Source organism: Lactuca virosa, chromosome 5 (assembly GCF_052849685.1).
Source record: "Lactuca virosa cultivar CGN04683 chromosome 5, Lactuca_virosa_CGN04683_v6, whole genome shotgun sequence".
Classification (NCBI taxonomy): Eukaryota; Viridiplantae; Streptophyta; class Magnoliopsida; order Asterales; family Asteraceae; genus Lactuca; species Lactuca virosa.
Genome location: NC_136430.1, coordinates 423,494,830 through 423,518,011, shown reverse-complemented (window position 1 = coordinate 423,518,011; position 23,182 = coordinate 423,494,830). Strand labels below are relative to the sequence as shown.

The 23,182-nt window shown below is 39.9% G+C and overlaps 1 long non-coding RNA gene across 1 annotated transcript; it reads left to right on the top strand.

The window, feature by feature from the left end:
* The first annotated feature begins 15,135 nt into the window (after positions 1-15,135).
* LOC145117475 (uncharacterized) lies at positions 15,136-16,630 on the top strand. The gene is made up of 3 exons (XR_013712680.1): positions 15,136-15,455; positions 16,040-16,275; positions 16,346-16,630. It is a non-coding gene; the product is annotated as an uncharacterized LOC145117475 (long non-coding RNA).
* The last annotated feature ends 6,552 nt before the right edge of the window (positions 16,631-23,182 follow it).

Here is a 23,182-nt window from a genome sequence, read left to right as displayed (position 1 = left end):
TCATGATGTCTCACATAAAGACATGATTCTAGACCAGTCTTTTGCTACAATATTTTTATTTGCCATGTTTTCAAAATTTGACTATGAAGAGGGATGTCGTAATCATAATCGAATTTTGAGAACGCAATATATAGAATTTCCTTAAGTTGAACCAATCCAACATGAAATTCATATATATATTCTTGACTAAAGATGATTAAGGTCTCAATCTAAGCCTTTAGAACTGAAATGAAGTATATCCTCTCCCTTAATTATAGCAAAACAACTTTTTCAATCCCTGCAGCCTCACGAATTGAAACTTTTGTTTTCTATAATTAACATTGCTAACTTGCAACACTAACAATAATTATCATGCTCCCACTAACATGATGATTATTAGCATAACACTTATGCTCCCACTAGCTTTGACATGTACTCAGAAATCAGCTGGACTTCTAGAAATCAATACTTTATTGACTTTCTTACCAAAGTTCAGATTTCTGATACGAGATGCTTTGATAAAACTTTATCAAAATCATACACCTTTCCTTAGATAGCATGCATGTGTGTCTAAACAATTTCAGAACTATGAAAAGGGATGCCGTAATCATAGTCTCAATTGTTTAGACCTTTTGCCATCTGCTTCAAATCTACTTGGTGGAAGTGTTTCCTCACCATCATTTTCATGAATCAGAGAGAAACCTTATGACCCTTAGATTTTATGGTGTATGTGTTCTTATCCATGTGAATCGTCAAAACCGTAGTCACAAGACAAGGATAATGACAAATCCAAACTCATATGGACTGAACTTATGCAATCTTAACTTCTTGCCACCTGGCAGTACAGGGCCTGCCATTGCTTCCAAGTTGTTATGCAACCAATTGAGAACTTTCAGAACTCCTATGCAAAGCCAACTTTAACTGGAATGGGCACAGAATATGTCAACACGATAGGTTATAAACCTCAAGTCGTGTGCTAGTGAAGAACCTCAGGTTTTATTCTTGATTAGTTCTTGAAATTCTTTTTAGGATCTTTAAGACTCCCACTATCCTCTTGACATATAAGACTATCTTGCCAAATATTCAAGAGATAGTGCGGATTCTTTATCAAGACAAACACTTCACACAATTGGCCTTAGTTGGTCTTTGTTTTATCCAAAACATCACAACTTACCAATTTCAAATGTACAAGAGTAGGACACTTTTACTCTTACATTTGACAAGTGTTTTAAACCTTTCTTTAAGATATGTCACTCAAGTTACAATCTTGGAGTATGACTCTAAGAATTGTTTTGGAACGAAGTATGACTCATCTTCCTGATCTAACCATTTCAACAATTCATGACTCCTCTTCTTAGTCATAAGAATGCACTAAGATTACCTTTAGAGGACTAATTGTGATATGATTTCTAAATCATTAAGATGATCACAAACATGATACTAAAGTACTCTCCCATCTTTTCAGATTTAAGAAACTTTTATCTTTCTGCCTAATTTGATTCTTCCCATTCGTTCTGCCATACATTGAGACTTTTCCAATGTTTCAGAATTATACTTAAACTTGTAAGTATAACCATATTTACTAAACTTTAGTAAATCAAATAGTCTTAACGAGCTTTGTGGTGGACATGACCAGTGCACAAGAATGTGTACTCGATCCCTTTAGTCCTTCACTTGACTCACACATCCATGTGAACAAGTAATTAGTCTTGATTTTCCAATGCTTGAAAGTTCTCATTCATCATACTATTCAACTTGCATGATTCCAAGTTTCGGTCCAATTGAAACTTGGGCGATGAGGAACTTTCCTGATTTGGTAAATTTACACACTACCACAAATGAAAGAATCAAATCCATTTTCCAATATTGTTGTCAGTGGAATCATATAAGCAACAATTTTCCACAAATGTCATTGTAAGGATATTTCAAATAAATAAAATTAAACAATTTTCTTTTATTTTAAAACTTTGCGGAAAAACTTATCCTTACAATCCACATGGAAAATTGTTGTTATCTATTCCTTAGCAATATATCATAACTTCTTAAGCAACTGCTCAAAATTTTGATGCGATCGAAATCCACCTTCGCGATCAGAATCATCATATACTTCCTTTAAGATTTCTCTCTATTCTTTGATTCTTAAAACATCAACATGTGACCCAGTCACATCATGTAATGAGGATCTCAAAATAGAACTTAACAGAGTTAGATAATGGGCTCTACCTGATGTAGAGTCAAACTTATTGACTTTAACATCCTTAGGTAAATTTGGCAGCTTTGCAATCAACGCCCCTTCCTTTGGCAAAATAAACATATGGACCCTTTGGTAATGGGACTATCTCAGACTTAGCCTTTCTCTTTACCATTTGGTCAACCGGGTTGACTATGGCCAATCCCTTTCCATTGGGAAGAAAATGCTTTTTCTGGATTTCCAGTGTCACCATTGTCACTGTCCATAAAGTTTTTGGGAAGTTGATCTTCTAATCAAATTTGCTTTACTATCGTTCCAAATCATTGCTGATTCAGCAGCACCAAGCAAATAGATATGATCATTAAGGTTCATGTCATAGTCTGTTTCATAGTAGTCCCAAAGGAACTCACTATGTGACTTAGAAAGTGATTGAACATCCAACTTTCTCAAGACTTTGACACCCAACTCTCCTGGCTTGTCAATATGTGACTTCATCTCTAAGATGTGATCACACATAGACCTTGCTTTCCATTAGGGCTTGAGTGACCTTGAACTTGTGGGTTAGGGAGAATAATTGGAGGAGGTGGAGGAAGAGAAGTATGACTTCCATGAGCCAAACTCGGGAAGTCATATTCATTAGGAAAGCTTGGTTTGGGAAGATCATTGTTGTCTAAACCAGACATCAACAATGGGATAAATTCACGTAAAGTTGATTTAAGTCCTTAATATAACACCCAATATGATATATTAAGGCTAGGACCCAACAAACTATTTTATAACTTGGAAGAGGGATGCCGTAATCCAAGCTATAAAATATTTGAAGGTAGGTGAATGACGATTCACCAATTTCCATCAAGATAAACGAAATGTATTATTAGGTTTTAATTGGTTTTGAAACTCCTAGATTCTTTTGAGATTCATTAAACTTTTCAATGGCATGTGTCAATCTCGAGTGTGCCCTTCAGGTTTTGTGACTGGGATGCCGAGGATCACAAAACAAGGTGTGAAGTAACCATGCAAATATACTTGGTACCCTTAATATTTACCCCTCAATCGATGTGCCGGTTAACCACACACGCTCCAACGATACTATGATAAACATTAAGTTACCCTTTGCCTACCTTGTTAAGTCCAGGTTGGTGTGACGGTTAACCACACATGCTCCACTAACAGCTTAAACAAAGTGCAAAGTGTAATTTCATGGATTAACACCTTATTCACATTTTCCTAAGTAACTAAGATTGGGAATTTATAAGTGTTTAGTTACTTAGTATTTATCATTATACTTATAATGAAGGGAGAATTATAGTCCTTGTCCTACCTGTTCGGCTAACGACCCTCCACCAGTCAAGGAAGCGGTGGGTGAGAGTGGACACCCATTAAACTGCCATTTTATAGGCAGTAACCTTATACCCCCCTTATAGACCGGCTTCGTGAATGAGGCCTACTAATGGTAAGACGACTTGCTCTTATACATATAATATATTAAACTTTTAATATTATAATAATATAAGGGTGTATTTTAGACATTTAAAATACTTGGTGGTTTAATCTATTAATTAAACTATACTCTTAATTTAATTAAATTTAAACCATGTCATTATGGAATTATTAATTCTCTTTTAATTAAACACTTTAATTATCTATTAATAAAGTCCATAAGAGTTAATTGAATTATTCAATAAAAACATCATAATTCCAATTATTAAATTCAAAATTAAAACCATTTAATTAATTGTTTAAGTTATGAACCCAAGAGTTTTAGAATTCAATTCTTTTTTTTATCATAAAAAAAACTTGAGGGCAAGTTTTGTAACTCTTGAAAACTTTTGGATTACATAACTTATGAAGTTAAATACTTGTTTTATGATGAAACTTTTCATGTTCCATAACTTAAGAACAAGTTATGGAATTCTTTAAAACATTAAGACCAAGTTTTGTAACTCCATAAAAAACTTTGAATCAATTTTTTTTAAAAACCTTTTCATATCCATAACTTATGGAGGTTTCAAAAAACTCTTTAGATCAAACTTTTAAAACTAATAAAATAATCGTATCATTTTATCTTTTACTAAATTTGACCTAATTCAACTCATATAGCAAATGATTCAAATTTTACAAATAATTAGTTTTTTCACAAAAACAAGTAATTATCTTAAAATTTGACAAACGTCATGTTTTTTTTTTCCTTTTTTTTTCAACTTGAAAATAAAACATTTGCATCAATATAACAGAAAACAACCTGGCTCTGATACCACTGTTGGGTTTTGAGCATTCTAACACTCCTATGGTGTACATGCAACCCTATAAACCTTGGATCTATGTTTTCTCTATTATACATGCAAATATTAACTATTTCAAGGTTTCATCCTAACTAGCATATTATGAAGCACCTATACTACAAAGTTCTTGTTAGATGACATACCTTTTGATGTAGCTTGATGTCTTCAAGCTTTAAGAGCTTAGCCCCAATAGTGTGGAAGCCTCAAATGGAATCACAAATCACCAAAACACCTTGGAAGAACTTGAGAGAATATGTATGCACACTAAAATCGGCCCACTCTCATTTTCACACACTTGTGCCAATTTTGTGAGCCAAGGACCCCTTTATATATTATGGAGGATTAGGGTTACATCCATGTAAACCCTAATACCCATGACCTTTCATTTACATAGGATCCATGGGTTAAAAGCTCCATGGACCATCCATGAAAGCTTAGCCCAACCTAAATGAACTTGGCCCATTCCATATATATAAGAGTCCATATTTAATTAGTTCTTTTTGATCACTTAATTAATTCTAAATTAATTCTTGATCAATACTAATTAAATAATATGATTCCATATTAATATATTAGAACTTATAATATATTAATATAAATCATAAATATACTATTCTCAAAAGACTATCCATATAAATTGTGCCGGTGAAGTGCAACCCAAATAGACCATGCCGGGTCGGGTCAAGTACATACCAAATATAGTTATGGACTTAGACATTAATCCAACAGACCATCCACCTGAATATCGTGTAATGGTATCACTGCGGAATCATGCACTAAACACTTCCGCAGCTGAGAGACATGGAACATGCTATGAATCTGACTGAGCTCCATTGGAAGATCCAAACGATAAGCAACCCGACCCACCCAAGCCAAAACACTGAAAGGACCAATATACTCGGGGCCCAGCTTGCCCTGCTTCCTGAACCGGATGACAGCTTTCCAAGGTGACACCTTAAGGACAACCATATCTCCCACCTCGAAATCTAAGTATGACAGGCGTCTGCCGGCATAACTCTTCTGCCGACTTTGATCTGTCTGGAGCCTGCTTCGAAGATGTTGAATCAGCTCAATGGTCTTGAGTACCACCTCGGTACTCCCCATAACCCGCTGACCGACCTCGCCCCAACAAATCGGGGTCCTGCATATCCTCCCGTAGAGCATCTCAAAAGCAGGTCTATCAATGATGATGTGATAACTGTTGTTCTATGAAAATTCCGCTAACGGAAGATACAGATCCCAAATCTCTCCAAAGTCCAACATACACGCTCGTAGCATATCCTCAAGAGTCTGAATAGTCCGCCCACTCTAACCATCGGTCTGCGGATGGAATGTTGTACTGAAATGGAGACGAGTACCCAACTCATCATGAAACCTCTTCCAAAACCTGGAAGTAAATCGGACATCCCTGTCGGAGACCACTGATACCGACACCCGATGATGTGCCACCACCTCTCTCATATAAACCTCGACCAACTGCTCTGTAAAAATACTCTCCTGAACCAGAATGAAATCCGTGCTCTTGGTCAAACGATGCATGATGACCCATATCGAATCCACTACGCGCGCAGTCCTGGGAAGCTTCGTGATAAAATCTGTGGTGATGTTTTCCCATTTCTATACGGGAATCTCCAACGGCTGCATCTTGCCATGAGGACATTGATGCATGCAAATAGCTACACCTAATTTTACCTACTATTCTACTAGCTATTCGACCCAGGGCAGTGTACCCTTTCGCAAATAGTATAGCACAAAAGTCGGGTATCGATCTCAGGGTACGACATTAATTATTTAACCTACTTACTATTAAATTAACCTAAAATTCTAGCAAAAGTAAATGGTGTTTTTCTATCTAATTTTGCAAATTTAGACAAACTTAAATTCTCAACAACTATTCAATCAAATATTAAAACCACTTCTGTTAGTTCGAATCCACTTTCCCTCATTGGTTTAGCTGTTAATTATGACAATTCCCGTTGGTTACCAATTAATGCATTATTAGAAATTCAAGTCCAAATTTACTAATATTGAATAAATTCATGTAGAGCTATACATAGTCATACATAATTTAACAGAGAATCAATTATTAAATATGATTGGAGCTATGTAATATTGAATTAACAAACGCAATTATGGTCACAATATGTGTTCTCCAGCACAACCAAATTCAACACTTTAATTACTTATCTAAGATTGGTTCGATCTTAACTCTAATAATCTAATGTTCACTAAATTACTAGGTAATCAAATTCATGCAGATTAATGGTCACTAACTACACATAATATGAATTTAAGCAATCTAGTATCAAATTAAGCATGCTAGGTATAAACAATCAAACACAAGACATTAACCAACTGGGAAAATCTATATTAACATCATCAAACCATGAGTTCCCGCTTCATCTAGCTAACAGAAGCAACTAGATTCAGCTACTCGTAGCTAAAACCAAACACACAATTGCATCTAATAAAGACATAATGAATTGTACCAAATCAAAAGTAAAGTAATGATCTTCCTATCCTTCTTCCAATACCAATGCTTGGTTTCTCTCTTAATTATCCTCTAAAATTTGTATTTTGGAACTTCTAATCTCCAGCCAACCTCTCAAACCCGTAAGTACCAAGGATATAAATACTTATCGTGAATTTGAACTCCACGTCGTGGATTAGGACTCCATGTCGTGGATTTGGATGAATCCTTATCGGGAAAGGATTTCGACTTTCCGTGTACATCTTCCAGAATCGTCCATGCCACGTCGTGTAAGTGATGTCCACATCGTGGCTTCAACTATTTTCATGGATTTTCTTTTCTTTAATTCTCCAAGCCTCCAAAGTTCAATCTCTTGTCGCTTTTAGTCCTTGTTCTTCAAGAATGCTCCTTCTAGCTGCAAAATACAATTTTAATCTTATAAGTACCGCTTATCTATGCAAATAACTAAAATATTAAGCAAAACGTATTAAAATATTGCCAAAAAATATGTATAAATATGGCAATATCAAACACCTCTCAACATACCATGCCACATCCCGCTTCATGCAGGGCCACCAATAATCAGGATGAAGATCCCTATAAATCTTCGTTGCCCTGGGATGAATGGAGAAACTCGAATTGTGAGCCTCCTCCTTCAGAATCTGGCATGCACCGCCCCAATACGGAACCCAAACTCGCCGATGCAAAGTCAACAATCCACAGCTATCATAATCGAAGGAAGCCACCTGACCCACAATGCGCTCACTCTTCCGGTTCTATTCCTTCATAGCCTCAATTTGTGCCTCACGAATCTGCTCCAGCAATTGAGTAATCATTGTAATCCTCAAACATATGTCTCTGATCGGAGCCACGGCCGTCTTGCGGCTGAGAGCATCGGCCACCACATTGGCCTTCCCCGGGTGATAAAGGATCTCGCAATCCTAATCCTTCACCACATCCAACCATCGACGCTGCCTCATATTCAGATTCGGTTGATCCATCAAATACCTCATCCTCTTGTGATCCGTGTAAATGGTACAACGGACTCCATATAGGTAATGCTGCGAAATCTTGAGGGCAAAAAACAATTGCCCCCAACTCCAGATCATGCGTCAGATAATTCTCTTCATGAGGCTTTAGCTTCCTCGAAGCGTAAGCGATCACGCGACCCCTCTGCATCAACACTTCCCCTAAACCTGTGATTGAAGCATCACAATAAACCACGAAATCATCAACACCCTCTGGCAAGGTCAGAATCAACGCCTCACACAACCGCTATCTCAGAGTCTCGAAAGCTACCTGCTACTCAGGCCCCCAACAAAAAGTATTTGTCTTCTTGGTCAGTCAGGTCAAAGAACAACTATCTTGGAGAAATCCTGGATGAATCTCCGATAATAACCATGCCAAACCAAGAAAACTCTGCATCTCAGATGGAGACCTCGGAACCTCCCACTGCATCACGACCTCGATCTTGGCCGGATCGACCAAAATACCCTTCTGGTTGAGAAGGTGCCCCCAAAACTGCACCTTGCGCAACCAGAACTCATACTTGGAGAACTTTGTGAAAAGTCTCTCCCTCCTCAAAGTCTCCAGCACTTCCCTTAAGTGCTCCTCATGTTGCTCGTGAGTCTTGGAATAAACCAAGATATCATCAATAAATACTATCACAGATCAATCCAGCATCGGTCTGCACACGTGGTTCATGAGGTCTATGAACACGGTTGTAGCATTGGTGAGCCCAAAAGGCATCACTACGAACTCATAATGACCATATCGAGTCTGGAAAGCTGTCTTCTACACATCATCATCCCTGACCCGCATCTGATGATAACCCGATCACAAATCAATCTTGGAGAACCAAGATGCACCCTGAAGCTGGTCAAAAAGATCATCAATCCTCGAAAGTGGACAACGATTCTTCACCGTTACCTTATTCAACTCCCGGTAATCAATGTACATATGATGAGACACATCCTTCTTTTTACGAATAAGATCGGTGCTCCCCAAGGCGAACTGCTCGGTCGAATAAATCCCTTGTCTAACAGCTCCTACAGATGTGTAGAAAATTCCTGCATCTCGGGAGGAGCCAACCGATACAATGCTTTGGCTATCGGAGTCGTACCTGGAACCAGATCAATCATGAACTCAACCTGCCTCTCCGGAGGCACCCCAAACAAATCCTCCGGGAATACATCCGGATAATCCTGCACAATAGGCACATCATCCACCGTCGCCTTACCCTTATCCTGGGTATCCATAACATAGGCGACATAACTGGAACAACCCTATTGATGGTAGCGTCTAGCCCTCGCTGCTGAACACAAAATCAGCCCATGCTGAGATCTCTCCCCATGAACCACTATCTCTCCCCCACTAAGGGTCCGAATCTGAACCAACTGTTGCTCACAGTCGATCACTGCCCCATTAGGGCTCAACCAATCCATGCCCACGATAACCTTGTTCCCACGCAGAGGAATGAGAACCAAATCGACCGGTAACTACTCGCTGAATAACTGGAGAGTACAACCTCGATGAACCCTCACAACCTGAATAGACCTATCATCAGCAATCTCGACATCTATAGGACAATCCAGGTCCCCCGGAGCTCCAACAAACCTCTTGCTCAGTACAAGTGATACAAACGATCAGTTAGCCCCCGAATAAAACAATACCAATGTAGAGATATCGTTCACAAGGAACGATCCTAAAATAAAACACATAAACATAAGCAAGAAATTCAATATAAATAAAGAGATAATGAGAAGATACATACCCGTAACTACGTCAGGAGCTCCACATGCCTCCTCGGATGTCAACTGGAAAGCTCTGCTTTTCACCACAGGTGCGTCTGCCCGACACTGGCGGCCGTCGGTAATCCGAAGTGTTGTAGGAGCGGGTGCTGACACCAGTCCTGCTGCAGCCAAACTCGGACAATGGGCCTTCTTATCGCCCCTCTGATTGCAATGAAAGCAAATAAGATCAGATATCGGAGTGATGGTGATGGTAGCAGTACAATCCCTACTAATATGACCAGTCCGACCACACTTGAAGCAACCATAACTACCCACCTTGCACATCCCCTCGTGCGACCTGCCGCAGCGGCCTCGACCCTGTTGCTCCTTACCTCTCGAATCAACAACCTTGGGACTCTTGCCCGTACCCTCAACACTCGACAGAAAATTTGGCTTCCTCTTCTTTTCCATCTCCAGATCAATCTCCCTCTCCCTAGCTCGCACTATCATATCCCCCAACGTCTTGCAGCTGAATCGGCTCACAAACTGTCGACTGTCACTCCTCAACATCTCATGATACCGGTCCTTCTTCATCTCCTCATCCGCCATATATTGTGGAACCAGAAGTGCCCTGTCTCGAAACATAGCGGTGATCTCAGCCACCGTCTTCGTAGTCAGGCTGAGATCTTGAAACTCTCACGCCAACTGCTGCACCTCGATCACCAGTGCAAACTCGGCTCAGAACCTGGTCGAGAAATCATCCCATGACATCACATCAACATCATCATCACCCACTGCACGTCCTAACTCCTCCCACTAATTTCGTTCCCTATCCTTTAAAAGGCAGGAAGCTAGTTTTACCCTGTCCCCTCGGGGCAACGGCTGGTACGGAAGGCGTTAGCAACATCCGCTAACCACCTCCTTCTCACTATCGGGTCCTTCGACCCGTGATAATCCATAGCTCCACATGCCCAGAACTCCTTAAAGGTCAAAGAACATGCCCCAACCAAGGCCACCATCTCTGCACGATAGGCGCTCAATCGTTTGTCCAGAATCTCTAGACTATCCTCCTTGACCGTGCCAAAGATCACAGGAGTCTGCTCAAGGATACTATGCGTAATCTCAGACGAGATGAACTCCCTCGTCTAGTCATCTAGCTGCCCGGCTCCAGATCCTGAGCCCGATCCCTCTCCAGCACCGGAGCTGCCAACATGTCTGCCTCGCAACGTCACCATACTAAAAATAGACCATATAAACCATCATAATACGCATCGATTTATATATATATATATATATATATATATATATATATATATATATATATCGGGGAATCACAAACTACACAAGCTCCCTGGTTTCATCGCAGCCTTCCTCGAATCGAGTACAGATCCTCTGCTTCCAGTAGTACGGGCCCATACTACCTTCCACATCTATTCGTACTTTCCTCAAGAATTGCCTTGACTCAACCAAGTTACTTTATATCCATACAACTTTCCCTCACAGATAAGGCTCCCATCACTAGATCTCATCCTAGGTTTTTCCTAGGGCAAACTCCATACCACTCTCCGCCATCAGTTGTAGAAGGAACTCCCGTTAACTCCCTCTAACTAGCTCACGAATACAGTTAAATATCACTAAAAGCAGATAATTCTTCGAATGAAAGGTCTCACACTACAACGGTTGGACTCAAACAAGAGTTGGGCAATAGAGTTAAAACGTAACATTCTAAAATTATTTAGTTCCCATAATATGTAACTTAGCATATTCGCGTACTAGTTAGCTGAAGCTAGATAGAACTCCTAAAAGCACAAAGCAAGCATCATTCGAGCATCAAGTAACCAGAACCAAGCATAACCTAATCAGTCCATCCTATCACTGACTGATCAGTACTAGAATGCAAGTCTACAAGCTCATATAATAGGCATACAAATGCATCTCTCATAGCATTCTATCATGCAAAAACTGAGCATATCCTTAACCCTAACTAGCATGCGATTCATACATTCATAGATCAAATCATATCAGTTAACATGTATGGGTAATTTGGGAAAACTTACTTGAGCTTGGTCGATTACACATTCTTCTTTTATTAAAACTCTTTTACAAAACATTTCTTTTTGAAAATTCTACCAAACCCTCAGTTTGAGTCCAAACACACCCGAGAGTGTGCCTGAATCCCTCAAGCTAAGGCTATGATACCAACTTGTAATGTCCTAAAGAGTATGATCCAAAAATTTCATCTTTGATTTAAATAAAACAGTATTCCAAAATAATTATCCACACATTTAAAATAAAAATAAGTGTATCAAACATCATATCAATCAGAGTATTATCACAAAAGCGGAAGCCATGTGGTGTGTACGATGCAGTCATCCCGAGCTCTTCCCCTTAGAACCAGAAGTACCTGAAACATAAATGGAAAACCGTAAGCACAAATCTTAGTGAGTTCCCCAAGATACCACATACCAAACATATAACACATAACGGGCCCCTCCCAAAGAGTATAACGGGCCCCGCTGTGACAACCCGAAACTTCTATCTTATACACTTAGTCAATCCAATCAATGTTAAACTTGTTTTGTTGACTTCTTGTGTTGTTTAAGGGTTCATTTAAGCGTTCTAAGCTTGAGTATAGCCAAGGTTGAGGTTAGGAATGAGTCGGCAAGCTGTATAGTGTCAAAACCGGGCCATACACACCCTTAGGGGGAGTGTACGGCCGTACACATGGGTGTGCGGCCGCACACTCACCTCTTGGCTGCACACTCACTTCTAGGCAGCACACCCACCCTTATATAAAGGGTAGACCCCTTTCCTTTCATTCCTTTAACACCTTGGCAGCACACAACACCATTTCTCTCAAGCTTCTTCAACCACAAACCCTCCAAAGCTTCGAAAACATGAGTAATTCATCCTCTAGCTTACAAACCATGAAAGACCACTCTATCTAAGCCTTAAGTGTGCAATATTCGTCATGTTCTTCGTGTTTGGAAGTGAGTGTGGCCGCACACCCCCATAAGGTGGCCGCACACTCTTAAAATACCCTCCAAAGTGAGAGTTTGACTTCCCTATTCGAGTTGGACATGACCCTAGCTTTGCTACACCTTAGAATTGGCATTTTGGACATCATCAAGTAGGGTGTACGACTGCACACACCTGTGTACGGCCGCACACACCCTTGTGCGGTAGCACACTCCTTGTGTGCGGCAGCACACTCCCGTGTGCGACAACACACACACCCTAGGACCACAAACCCATTTCTAAGACCCTAAACTTGCAATACAACCAAGTATGGACCTAGGACACTTCATGGATGCAAGTATGGACCTTGAAACACCTCAAACACACTTTCCAACATGAGTGTACGGCCGCACACCCATTGGGCCGCACACCCATGGCCATACACACCTTTAAGGTGGCCATACACCTCCCTCATGCAATCCTTTAAGGTCCTAGCACTTAGTGCAAGTAGTCCCAAGTTCTTAGAGTGGTTCTCCATCACATCTAGTAGGGAAATACCTTCATTTGACTCCTTTATGTGTCATTACATGTTAATTAGGATCAAATCGTGTTCAAGGCTTCACTTGAACATCCCACATTCCGTATCGATCCTTCATTCAAATCGCCCGAGGTGAGCTCATACCCCTACGCTTTTTCTGAGTTTTTCATGTTTTCAGGGGGGAATACAAGCAAAAGTACAAGGAAACTTGTACTCAAAGTATGTTATTTTGTTTAAGATAATTATATTTTCAGTATGCTTTTAACACGGAAAATAGTTTTACCAAACGATTAAGAAATCAACTCGTAGAAACAGTTTTCAAAAATAGAGCAATGAACTTATGAATCATGTAGTAAAATGTATCATTTTATAAAGGATTCATGTTAATCACAAAAGGATTTTCTATATTATTACTTGTAAATCTGTTAGTCTAAGTTGGAGACACGTCCTTGGTAACACTCCTACAGAATCAGAGTGTAGGACTAGCACTTGTGACCAAAATCTCTTGTAGGGAGAGGGTGACTGTTGTGTATAGATCTATACGGGACTGACAATCCCGCACCTTGCTGCTAGCTACAGTCGGACCGGCAGGTCTACGGGTGACAAAGTCATAAAGGATATCGGCCCCGTTCGTGCCATATCCAGTCAGTTATGGTCATGAAACTCACAATGTAGATAGCAGAGATTTACTTTTGTAATAATGAATCAAGTGAACTAGCCTCAAAGTAATAACCGATTTGATTACTAGAGGGTATTGATAATGCCTTCAGGATTTAGTTCACCACGTTTTCTTTTAGTTTTATTTATGTAATAAGGCTAATATACCTCACTGGGAGTAACCAGGGTTTTTAAAAGAAAACTATGTTTATCGATATAAGTATGGTAGATACTTGCACACCTCAGTTTAGAACGGATAATCAATGATCAACTTTTAGGGAAAATATAGGATTTTCCCGGGATAACTCGGCTTTTCATAAATGGATTGTTTAACAAGTAACCAACGGATATTCATATTCATTCCACGACACCTTGGATTGTACATATCTTGTATGAATCTGGAAGTCATGGAAGGAATGGGTTTTCAAACACGGTTTTCATAAGAAAATATAGGATTTTCTTGAGGAACACTTTTCAAAAGGATTCAAAGAACATTTTTCCACCAAAACTAAATGCTTATGAACTCACCAGATTTATGCTGATATTCTTTCAAACTGCTTGTATTCTCAGGAAATCAGTAGACAGGTACTTCCAGGAATTTAGAGGAGCCGGAGCAATATGAGTCTTGTTTTTATATTTTACATACTATTGATGTATTTAAAACAAGTTTCAAACCGATGTAAACATTTTACTTATATATGTATCCACTGTATTGGTTGTGTTGCTATGATTCCTATTATTCATTGGTTGTGATGCTAAACATGACGTCCTCCACCCCGGAATGATTCCGCCATTCCGGTTTCGGAGTGTGACAGATTGGTATCAGAGCCCTTATTTATAGCGAACTAAGTATACCGAACCTTACATGGTATACAACTATAAATATTAAGGGGCCTAAGTGCTCTAAACTAAAAGTATACTTTCAAAAATATAAGTATTTTTATAACAAAGTATATAAGTATACCCGAGTACCAGAACCAGAGTCATAGATAGAACGAAACAAAAGTATTTGGATGTTGGGACACTGCGGTTAAACCTGGGCAGTTATGTAATCATGTCTAGGGTCAATATAGCCTGAGCAACTATATTCATTCGAGACATGACCAACATATGCTTGGGAGTGACTGTGGTGTTACAGCGAGCCTAAAACTTACCAATAACAAAAATATTCAACATCTCCCTTCTTAATAAAAGAATCCTTTAATTACACGTGTCATATGCTCCACCCAATTCCTCTCTAACTTAAATTACTGTTTTGTCCTTCCTCTTTATAATAATCTGCATCCATCTCTCTAGAAACCGATCAATTCTTTTCTTTCTTTCGTTATCCCAATAAATCAGGAAAGTCATTCATCTCTCCGTAAAATCAAACAAAATTCAAATCCTCCCAAATTCAAGCCGGAATTTACGCACTCACCATCCAAATCGACGAGATATATGAATTGATTTGCTTATCTTTTTAATTGTTCTATTTCTTTCTCGGTTTTACAATGGAAACGTGATGTCTTCATTTTATCGATCAATTACTTATGCTTGTCTTTGTTTTTGTTGGTTGCAATGAAGATGTTGTATGCTTCCCGGTCTTTCTCTCTCTGCTACAAAATCGTTAAACCAGTTGAAGATAAATCGTTAAACCAGATGAAGATAGGTATACTCCTCTCTAGGTCAAGTTATATAATTTCTTTTTCTCTATATGAGCACAAAATCTCAACCCAAACTTCTAGGGTCCACATTTGTTATCGAATTTACAAGTATGATTTTGTTAAGTTGAAAAATCTGTTGATGTTGAGTCTGATGTCTACTAATATTCTATTACATTCTAATTAGATTAGGCTACATCTAAAACTTGTGTAAGTTGCCTACCAAATGTTCAGTGAAATTCCTTTTTAATTTTGTGAAGCATGAAAGCCCAATCTTAATCAAGGTAGAGTCTGTCACAACCAGTTTTTGTTCTGCAAGACCTGTCTTTACTTTTTTTTTTTTTTGGATTCGGGTCCCCCTCACATAGATCCGATGAGTCATTTCAATGGATCATAGATATCTAAAGAGACTTCAATACCCTGGTTTTTGTAGTTTTTGTTGATTATCATATACAAAACTTCATAAACTTCAAGTATAATGAAGTAGAAAGAGAGATAATAGTTTTAAAATGGACATTTTATGTACATTTTTTTGTCAAATATTACTTTATTAGTTAACTGATTATTCAATTTATTTTTTTCAACTTTTCAGTGATCCTTTGATTTGCAAGTGCCTTTTATACACACAGTGAAGACTATAAGAATTGCTCAGTTACTTCAGCTTTGTGATGTTACCATTAGGTAGAGATGCATAATGCATTCACAATAATGGATGTTGGAAAAGCCATTTCATATCCTTCACCCACATTACCCAATACATTTGCTTTTCAAGATCCAAGATTGTTGAGTGGCCAAGTGGGATGCATATGTTGTCAAAAAGGATCTCAGGTTTGCTTATTTATTTATTAACTTATTTATTTTTAATGTATTTATAGGTTTATGTTTGGTTTATACGGAGGTTTAGGACTAAGCCTTTTTGAAACCAGTAGATTTGGTGGACCAAATTTACTCAGAGGTTCAAATAAGCTTGTGTTTAAGTGTTAATGTTGGTTATCTTCAATCTTTGTTAGCCTATACAGCCATTTTCATTTCTAAAATGATGTATGTGTGAAGTAAGTATAAAAAAAAAGTTTCTTTTTTGCAGCCGTCTAAAGTTAGGGTAGATGACCATTTTACCCTTCTTTTTTTAAGAGAGTTTTATTTTCATTTCTGTAAAAATATTTTAATTTTTGAAGTATATTGGTTACTTATTATGGGTTCTAATGTCATTTTTAAAGAGTTGGACTCTTCGTATATTGGTTTCTAATGTAATTTTTGCAATATATTACTTACTTATTATGGTTTTCGGTCTTGATTTCAAGATCAAGAAAAAGAGTTTGATCAACTTGAAAGGTGATGTCGCATCCATTGTTGGGACTATAGGATTTAGAAAACGTATTATGTGCATCTTTACTTGGTGACATGCCCACATTACAAGGTGTTTTAAAAATTAAGACAGAAGAATTATAAAAAAAGATGGGAAGACACCTTACAACAAAAGGACAACGGGGTTAAGTGATATGATAATTTCATCTTTTAATTAGCAAAATAGATAGGAGTGAAAGTCCAAATGATGAATGGTTTTACTCGGTAAAAATAAAAATTAAAAATTGAAGTGTTTTGAATCTGTCAAATTAACTTTTATGATAAAAACATATTTAAAATAAATTTTAATGTAATTTTTTTTAAAACGTCTTTTTTTAATTCTTTTTAATGTATATTATTTAAAATAGGAATTAAGAACCTTTTGTATTTCTGGGAAACTAAATCCTATACATGTTTTCAGAATAATATAAAATCGTTTTTGATGATTATGTAAATAATTAAATTCATTTATAAAAAAATATGTCGACCATATGTTTCACATAAAATTGAAATTTCATAGCAGTTTCATTAAGAAATATATACATTTTGATTTATTTCACCATTTAATAACCAAACATTAAACTTAAAGCCCAAAAACAATATGGAAAACTTCTAAATTGAAAGTTTAATGCCATAGTAAATCCTTGAAATAAAATACAATGCACCATATAGTCTATTTAAACCCGAGTTTATTCACGATCAATTTGATGCCAATTTGATATTTTATTTATCTTTTTTCCAGGTTTTAAAGGCCTTAAATATATTTCATTTTTTTTTCCAAGTTTTAAAGGCCTTAAATCGAAAAGACGGAAACCATTAAATACATTTAAAAGGAAACTATAATTTGAATCCATACCAATTGATTAAAAATCGGAAATAATTGTTATCTCTACCAAATTTGTTAATAGTAATCCCATTAAATCAAGACATGCATCACAAGATATTTCATATTTGATTTTCACAAATTCTCTCACAAATACTTTGTAGAAATTGAAGAACAATAGATCGAAGATTTCCATAACTTTTCATTGTTAAACAAAATTTAAATTTTATTAGTTTAATAAAAAAATTCAAATCTTTCCCCCGTGATTTTCACGGGTTGTAACCTAGTAAAATACTATAGGAGTATTTTAGCTAGAGCCAAATTTAATATATAGATTTCAAGTGTTGCTACCTCTTCTTTCTTAAGCGATAACTTACTTGCGTTAGTAACCTTTCTTTGCTTATCGCTTGGTGGAACACTTTTATTATCAGGATGAGATATATCTTGTTTCATATATCTTGATTTAAATTTAGGGGACTTATCATCCTCTTCTTCCTGAATTATTTCAAGAACAAGATGCCTCCCCGAAGAAGACCCATCAGAAGGAACAACGACACCCCGCCACCGCCACCACCACAATTCGATCCTGCCATGTTCCAAGCAGCAGTTACTGCCGCTGTAACCGCAACAATGGTACAAGTGAACTCTGGTGGGGTTGGAGGTGGAACCGACCCCCAACGACAAGACGGAAGTCAGGGACATCAAAAGGAGTGTTCCTACAAGGACTTTATGACCGCAAAACCCAAGTCCTTCGACGGAAATGGAGGTGTTATCACCCTGACTCGATGGTTCGAGAAGATCGAATCCATCTTCGAAATTTGCGCCTGTTCCGAAGCCAACAAGGTGAAGTTCGCCGCATGCAGCTTCACCGACAGAGCTTTGACTTGGTGGAATGGTCAAGTCAAAACCCTAACCCTGCCAGTGGCTAATGCTATGGGTTGGGAAAGACTGAAGGAACTCATGCTTGGGGAATACTGCCCGAGGGGCTAGGTGCAAAAGTTGGAGCACGAACTCTGGAACTTGAAGATGAAGGGTTCTGCATCGTTGCCTACACCGCTAGATTCTGTGATCTGGCTCTCCTCTGTCCGGGAATGGTCACCCCGGAAAGCAAGAAAATTGAGAGGTACATCTGGGGACTGACGACCCCAACCAAAGGAAATGTCTTGGATGCTAGACCGACTACGTTTGAAAGCGCCAAGGATCTGGTGCAGACTCTGATCGATCATGGAGTCGATCTAGATGAGGCACTAGCGGTCGCCGAGACACAAAAGGAGAGTGGTGGGAAGAAGAAGAAATTTTGGAACGAACGCAAGGGCCAGTCTTCTCAGGAGCCCTCCAAGAAACAACAAACAGTGGCAGTCCACGCTGCTACTACTCCTGCAGCAGTTCCCGTTACTTCAACGAACCCAGTCGCTATGCTGGAAAACTACCTCTGTGCAACAAGTGCAACTACCATCATCAGGGACAGTGCCGGGAGAAGTCGTGCACCAGCTGTGGCAAGAAGGGACACACAGCTCGATTCTGCAAAGGACCAGTCCAACCAACCAATCAGGCTCCTGGAGCGGGTGCTGTTCAAGCCTGTTATGGCTGTGGAGAGGTTGGGCACTTCAAGAGAGATTGTCCCAATGCAACAACAGGAGGCAATGCAGGAAGGGTGCTGGCGATGGGCCAGGAGGAAGCGGTCGCTGATCCTACCGTTGTTACGGGTACGTTCCTCCTTGACAACTCTTATGCATGCATTCTTTTCGATTCTGGTGCGGAAAGGAGTTTTGTTAGTCATGCATTCAAACATCTAATCAAATGTAAATCTCAATCTTTAATCGAAACATTCACCGTCGAGATGGCTAACGGAAAGAAAGAGAGCACGAACTACATATTCATAGGCTGTACTCTTACCTTAGACAATCATTCCTTTACCATCGATCTTATGCCTGTATCCATTAAGAGTTTCGATGTCATTATCGGCATGGATTGGTTAAGCCCCAATCGTGCTGATATCCTTTGCTTCAAGAAAGCGATCCGTCTCAATCTTCCCTCTGGTGAAGCTCTCATGATTTACGGTGATAAACCTAGTTCGAACCTTCGTATCATTTCATGCATCAAAGCCCAGAAATATCTGCGGAATGAGTGCCTTGCGTTTCTAGCTCATGGTGTTGATGAGACGCAAAAGGTTAAAGACATCGAGAGCATCCCCGAAGTCTGCAACTTTCCTGATGTCTTCCCCGAAGATCTCCCAGGAATTCCTCCCGAGCGTCAAGTCGAGTTCCGTATCGAATTAATCCCCGGAGCTACTCTTATAGTTAAGTCTCCTTACCGTTTAGCGCCAGCAGAAATGCAAGATTTATCCAGCCAACTCAATGAGCTGATCAGCAAAGGATTCATAAGGCCGAGTTCCTCACCCTGGGGAGCTCCGATCTTATTCGTGAAGAAGAAAGACAGAACTTTCCGCATGTGCATTGACTACCGAGAACTGAACAAGCTGACCATCAAGAACCGATATCTCATACCCATAATCGACGATCTCTTCGACCAACTTCAGGGAGCCAGTTACTTTTCAAAGATAGATCTAAGATCAGGGTACCATCAGTTGCGAGTTCACGAGAATGACGTGCCCAAGACAGCATTCCGAACTCGCTATGGACACTACGAGTTTGTAGTAATGCCCTTTGGTCTGACCAACACACCGGCAGTATTCATGGATCTGATGAATCGGGTGTGCCGCCCTTTCCTGGACAAGTTCGTAATCGTGTTCATCGACGATATACTTGTCTATTCGCGGAGCGAGAACGATCATAAACAACACTTGAGGCAGGTGCTCGAAACACTAAGGGCGGAGAAACTATATGCAAAATTCTTAAAGTGTGAGTTTTGGATTAGGAAGGTAACTTTCCTTGGTCACGTGGTTAGCGAGGAAGGCATACACGTGGACCCTTCCAAAATCAAAGCGATTGAGAATTGGTCAGCACCAAAGACACCCACAGAAATCCGCCAATTCTTGGGTCTCGCTGGCTATTATCGCAGGTTTATCCAAAACTTTTCCAAAATCGCTAAGCCTTTAACCACCCTGACACAGAAATGTGTAACCTTTAGTTGGGGAGAAAAGCAAGACACTGCGTTTGAAACATTGAAGCAGACCCTATGCAGCGCACCTATCTTGTCCCTGCCCGAAGGGACGGAAGACTTCGTTGTCTACTGTGATGCATCCAATCAGGGCCTAGGCTGTGTGCTCATGCAACGAGGAAAGGTTATCACCTATGCCTCGAGGCAGTTGAAAACACATGAAGTCAATTACACAACTCACGATTTAGAGTTGGGAGCAGTGGTCTTTGCGTTAAAGATCTGGAGACACTATCTCTATGGAACCAAGTGCACCATTTTCACCGACCATAAGAGCTTGCAACATATCTTTGATCAGAAGGAGTTAAACATGAGACATCGGCGATGGGTAGAGCTACTCAGTGACTACGAGTGCGAAATTCGCTACCATCCCGGCAAGGCCAATGTGGTAGCGGATGCCCTCAGCCGAAAGGAGTATCCATGGCGTAAGGTGAAGGCACTAACAATGACCATCCATTCTCATTTGACCGCACAAATCCGAGAGGCTCAGCTGGAAGCCTTGAAACCAGAGAACATGGCAGATGAAGCGATGCGGGGAATGGACAAGAACTTAGAGGTCAAGGTAGACGGAGTTTACTATTTTATGAACCGGATCTAGACCCCAAAGTACGGTGGGTACAGGGAGGTTGTCATGAATAAGGCTCACAAGTCTAGATACTCCGTTCACCCAGGTTTAGATAAAATGTATCTGGATCTCAAGCAACTCTATTGGTGGCCGAACATGAAAGCAGAAATTGCTACCTTTGTGGGCAAGTGCTTGACTTGTGCCAAGGTAAAAGTAAAATATCAAAAGCCCTCAGGTTTGCTTCAGCAGCCGGAAATACCTGAGTGGAAGTGGGAAATGATCACCGTGGATTGTATCACGAAATTACCCAGATCTCAGAGTGGGCACGACGCCATCTGGGTAATTGTCGATCGGTTGACTAAATCCGCCCACTTCCTGCCAATCAAAGAAAACTTCAAGATGGAGATACTCACGCGGATCTACATTCGAGAAATAGTTCGCCTTCATGGGGTACCTGTATCCATTATCTCCGACCGAGATAGCAGGTTCACCTCGAGATTTTGGCAATCGCTACAGAAGGCTCTTGGGACTAAATTGGATATGAGCACGGATTATCATCCGCAGACAGATGGAAAGAGTGAGAGAACAATTCAGACATTGGAAGATATGTTGAGAGCATGTGTCATCGACTTCGGCACGTCATGGGATACTCATCTTCCTTTGGTCGAATTTTCCTACAACAACAACTACCATACCAGCATCAAGGTTGCGCCGTTTGAAGCCCTCTATGGCCGTAAGTGCAGATCCCCTCTGTGCTGGGCTGAGGTGGGCGACACGCAGCTAGCCAAGGGTCAAGTCCCCGACAGCACTCTCACTGGTCCTGAAATCATCCGAGAGACAACTGAAAAGATCGTACAAATCCGGGAACGACTGAAAGCCTCACGAGATAGACAAAAGAGTTACGCTGATAAGTGACGAAAACCCTTGGAATTCCAGGTTGGTGACCGTTTCCTTCTGAAGGTCTCACCCTGGAAAGGCATGATACGCTTCGGGAAGCGTGGAAATCTAAATACAAGATATATTGGACCATTCGAGATCCTTGCTAGGAGCGGTCCCGTAGCATACAAACTCCAGTTACCCCGAGAACTTAGCAACATCCATCCCGTCTTCCACGTGTCGAACCTAAAGAAGTGTCTATCCGATGAGACACTTGTGATTCGTCTTGACGAGATCAATCTAGATGAAAGTCTACGTTTCGTGGAAGAACCTGTCGAAATCATGGACCGAGAGGTCAAACGCACGAAGCAGAGCCGCATCCCGATAGTGAAGGTTCGCTGGAATGCCAAGCGGAGACCTGAATTCACTTGGGAGCGCGAGGATTCGATGAAGCAGAAGTACCCTCATCTCTTTCCTAGTCCATGATTTGTAATCCATTCTTGAATTTCGCGACGAAATTCCCTCTAACGGGGGGATGATGTGATAACCCGGAACTTCTATCTTGTACACTTAGTCAATCCAATCAATGTCAAACTTGTTTTGTTGACTTCTTGTGTTGTTTAAGGGTTCATTTAAGCGTTCTAAGCTTGAGTATAGCCAAGATTGAGGTTAGGAATGAGTCGACAAGTTGTATAGTGTCAAAACCGGGCCATACACACCCTTAGGGGGAGTGTACGGCCGTACACATGGGTCTGCGGCCGCACACTCACCTCTTGGCCGCACAATCACTTCTAGGCAGCACACCCACCCTGATATAAAGGGTAGACCCCTTTCCTTTCATTCCTTTAACACCTTGGCAGCACACAACACCATTTCTCTCAAGCTTCTTCAACCACAAACCCTCGAAAGCTTCGAAAACGTGAGTAATTCATCCTCTAGCTTACAAACCATGAAAGACCACTCTATCTAAGCCTTAAGTGTGCAATATACGTCATGTTCTTCGTGTTTGG